The sequence below is a fragment of the Lolium perenne genome, chromosome 7, assembly GCF_019359855.2.
Source record: "Lolium perenne isolate Kyuss_39 chromosome 7, Kyuss_2.0, whole genome shotgun sequence".
Taxonomy (NCBI): domain Eukaryota; kingdom Viridiplantae; phylum Streptophyta; class Magnoliopsida; order Poales; family Poaceae; genus Lolium; species Lolium perenne.
Genome location: NC_067250.2, coordinates 299755319 through 299760477, shown reverse-complemented (window position 1 = coordinate 299760477; position 5159 = coordinate 299755319).

Below are 5159 nucleotides of genomic sequence, written 5' to 3'. Positions count from 1 at the left end.
GAAGCAAAAGAGAGCATCAAGAAGAAAATTCAAAACAAATTTGAGCCTAACATGCTTCCTATGCATAGGAATCTTGTAAATAAACAAATTCATGAAGCATGATGCAACAAGCATAAAAAGATAAAACAAGTGTAACTTCAAAAATTTCAGCATATAGAGAGGTGTTTTAGTAACATGAAAATTTCTACAACCATATTTTCCTCTCTCATAATAATTTCCAGTGGCATCATGAACAAACTCAACAATATAAGTATCACATAAAGCATTCTTATTCACATGCATAAAAGTATCATTACTCTCCACATAAGCATAATCAATTTTATTAGTTGTAGTGGGAGCAAATTCAACAAAGTAGCTATCATTATTATTCTCATCAAGTGTAGGAGGCATAGTATAATCATAATCAAATTTACTCTCCATAGTAGGTGGCACCAAAAGACTACTATCATTATAATCATCATATATGGGAGGCATATCATAATCAACATAAATTTTCTCCTCAATACCCGGAGGACTAAAGAGATCATTTTCATCAAAACCGACCTCCCCAAGCTTAGAATTTTCCATAGCATTAGCAACAATAGTGTTCAAAGCATTCATACTGATAACATTCCCATTAGCATGCATAATTTCCATGGGTTTTTTAATTTTCTCTTCAAACACATCATGTCCTAATTCAAGATAAAGTTCATAAAGATCTCTCATTTTGTTGTTGTCTTCCATTAAGCCTTACTAGTGTAAAACAAGAGACAAAAAGATGCAATTGCAGGATCTAAAGGAAATAGCTTCGAACACACACACAACGGCAACAGAAAAGTACTTAGTTACCTGGGACCGGAGTATGAGTGCCTTTTACCTTTCCTCCCCGGCAACGGCGCCAGAAAATAGCTTGATGTCTACGGGTGCTTCTATTCTTGTAGACAGTGTTGGGCCTCCAAGAGCAGAGGTTTGTAGAACAGCAGCAAGTTTCCCTTAAGTGGATCACCCAAGGTTTATCGAAGTCAGGGAGGAAGAGGTCAAAGATATCCCTCTCATGCAACCCTGCAACCACAAAGCAAGAAGTCTCTTGTGTCCCCAACACACCTAATAGGTGCACTAGTTCGGCGAAGAGATAGTGAAATACAAGTGGTATGAATGAATATGAGCAGTAGTAATGGCGCCAGAAAAGTGCTTGCTGGCGTGCAGATGATGGTAGTAATATTGCAGGAAGTAAAGATGCAGTAAAATAGTAAACAAGCAGCGACAGCAGTATTTAGGAACAAGGCCTAGGGATCATACTTTCACTAGTGGACACTCTCAACATTGATCACATAACAGAATAAATAAATAGATGCTAGACTCTACACCCTCTTGTTGGATGATGAACACCACTAACTGTGTAGGATTACACGAACCCTCAATGCCGGAGTTAACAAGCTCCACAATATTCAATGTTCATATTTAAATAACCTTAGAGTGCATAACAGATCAACATAACCAAACCAAGTACTAACATAGCATGCACACTGTCACCTTCACACTACGAAAGGAGGCATAGATCACATCAATACTATCATAGCAATAGTTAACTTCATAATCTACAAGAGATCACAATCATAGCCTACGCCAAGTACTACACGATGCACACACTGTCACCATTACACCGTGCAGGAGGAATAAACTACTTTAATAACATCACTAGAGTAGCACACAGATAAATTGTGATACAAAACACATTGCAATCATAAAGAGATATAAATAAGCACTTCACTATGCTACTCTGAATTACTCTCTGGCAAGATAACGAACACTAATTCATCATGTAGGCAAACCTTAAAGATGCATTCCCAAGTACTAATGAACACCCCACGCTGTCACTTTGAGCATTCACAGGAGGTACTAATGCACCACAATTTCATAGAGACATCCAACTCAAATCATAACTCAGTGAATAAGTATTCTGTGAAATATAGCCTAAGAGACCCACACGGTGCACACACTGTCACCTTTACACACGTGGGACAAGGAGTCTCCGGAGATCACATAAGTAAAATCCACTTGACTAGCATAATAACATCTAGATTACAAGCATCATCATATGAATCTCAATCATGTAAGGCAGCTCATGAGATTATTGTATTGAAGTACATAGGAGAGAGATGAACCACATAGCTACCGGTACAGCCTCGAGCCTCGATGGAGAACTACTCCCTCCTCATGGGAGACAGCAGCGTTGATGGAGATGGTGGTGGTGTCGATGGAGGAGCCTTCCGGGGGCACTTCCCCGTCCCGGCGGCGTGCCGGAACAGAGACTCCTGTCCCCCAGATCTTGGCTTCACGATGGCGGCGGCTCTGGAAGGTTTTCTCTGGTTTCGTCAAATGTGGTAGGGTTTTCGCGACGGAGACTTTAAGTAGGCGGAAGGGCAGGTCAGGGGGCCACACGAGGGCCCCACACGACAGGCCGGCGCGGCCAAGGCCCAGGCCGCGCCGCCCTAGTGTCTGGCCACCTCGTGGCCCCACTTCGTCTCCCCTCCGGTCTTCTGGAAGCTTCGTGTAAAAATAGGACCCTGGGCGTTGATTTCGTCCAATTCCGAGAATATTTCCTTACTAGGATTTCTGAAACCAAAAACAGCAGAAAACAGGAACTGGCCCTTCGGCATCTCGTCAATAGGTTAGTTCCGGAAAATGCATAATAATGACATAAAGTGTGTATAAAACATGTAGATATCATCAATAATGTGGCATGGAACATAAGAAATTATCGATACGTCGGAGACGTATCAGGGGCCCACACCATAGGGCGGCGCCGGGGGCCCCACTGCCGCGCCAAGGTGTGGTGACGGAGCCCCCTGGCTCCCCCGACGCTGCCCCTTCGCCTATTTATTCCTTCGTCTCCGAAAACCCTAGCACCATCGACGATTTCTCCAGAAGAGTTCCGTACCTCCGCCGCCACCAAAAACCTTAAGTCGGTGAGGAGGGAGTTGCTGTCTCCCATGATGAGGAGGAGTAGTTCTCCCCGAGGCTGAGGGCTCTACCGGTAGCTATGTGGTTCATCTCTCTCTCCCATGGTATGATCTTTATGTGATCATGAGCTTTGTAATCTAGTTGAATATGTAGATGTTACTCTTGTCTATTATGCACTCTAGAGGTTACTTTAATATGAACTCCGGAGTCACTCTCCACGGTGTGATGGTGACAGTGTGTGCATCGTGTGTGATTCTTTTATGACGTTGTGGAGCTTGTTTACTCCGGCTTGAGGTGTGCTTTTGCAGCCCTACACAATGAATGGTGTTTGTTATCCAACAAGAGAGTGTTTGAGAGTAGCATTTATTTATTCAATTATGTGATCATTGTTGAGAGTGTCCACTAGTGAAAGTATGATCCCTAGGCCTTGTTTCTAAGCATTGAAACACCGTTACCAACAAGTTCTGCTACATGTTCGCTTGCTACCATTTTTATTTCAGATTGCAATTACTACTTATAATCATCCATATTACTTGTATTTCACTATCTCTTCGCCGAACTAGTGCACCTATACATCTGAAAAGTGTATTAGGTGTGTTGGGGACACAAGAGACTTATTGTATCTTAATTGCAGGGTTGCTTGAGAGGGATATCTTTGACCTCTACCTCCCTGAGTTCGATAAAACTTGGGCGATTCACTTAAGGGAAACTTGCTGCTGTTCTACGAACCTCTGCTCTTGGAGGCCCAACACTGTCTACAGGAATAGAAGCGTGCGTAGACATCACACGCCACCTATAATATTTTCCTCCTTGAGCGTCACCAACCGTTCATCTTCATATTAAACTCAAAGTCTTGACCTAAAAACGCCTATAAAAGACCCCGAGGCATTCTCGAGGGAGGCGGACGTGAAAACACATAAACACCGAAATAGAGCCAGATCCAACGAATATTGGAGGGCGAAATGCTGGCGGAGCATCCACTGGTAGGATCTTTTTCACCATCTCCACCATCATCACCATGATGAAGATAGAGTAGTCCACTACTGGAATATTGGTTTGTAGTAGTATCTTGATATATTTGTCTCTTGTGCTATCATTGATTTATATCGTATGAGTTACCCAACATGACTATGGTCATCTATGTAATTCCTATGTGGTGGATATTTATTATGTGACTTGATATTTGTGATTGGGATTATATTATGTGTAATATGTATAGTAGATTCATATTATGTACCCTGGTGTTAAGTACTTGTTTTGATCCAACATGTATGAGAGGCGTGTGTGGGTGCATGTGTGTATTAGTTGGAGTAACATGGTGGTGGTGATTGGATACTGATAACAAATTCGAGATCCAATATTATTTTTACCTTTTTTTGTTACCTCAATAGGGATTAAGTGAATCGCATGTGTTATAATTATCTAGTGACAGCTTAGATAATCGTTTTTTCTCAAGGTATCGCATTAGATATTAAAATATCATGTCAAAGTACCAAAGGCTATACTCTATTTATTCTTAATTCTACATTGCATGGAGTTTTCCCTTTTCTGGAGGAGGATAAGAGAGATGTGTTGCATTATCCCTAAAATAGGACGTGATGCTCATATGAATGTTTGTCATACATATAATGAAGTTTCATCAATATTATATTACTTGTGAAATTTCTATGTCCATTACACCTTATTAGAGAATAATCAAGTAAACCCATGAACCCCGGTCCACTTTTTATTATAAGTTACAACTTTCCAACACTTTTATCACCTTTTATATTTTATGCATTATTTAAATCCTTAAACACAAAAAACACTTTTACTATTAGCAAACATACACAAAACCCCAAAAATACCTTCATCTTATTATTTCTAATTTCCTTCTCTAGTCATAGATTGTTTTGCTTTATTTATTACAAGTTTATTTCAGTTATACTAATACAAAACCTTATGATTGACAACCACACGGTGGAATTGGGTACACAAGGCAAAGACTTTGTTTCGTAGGTAGCTTGAAGAGGAGAAGCAAAAGACATCTCTCTGCTCATTCCCCGAGAGTTCGATATAAACCCTTGAGTCACCCTTAAGAGGAAAAGATGCTTGCTACAACACTATGCATATAGAGTCCCATCGAGTTGGTACATACGGACTTGTTTCCATCAAAGAGGCCAGTCACACGCATGTGGATCCAAAGCCACAATGTTATGGGACGACTTTTCTTGCTA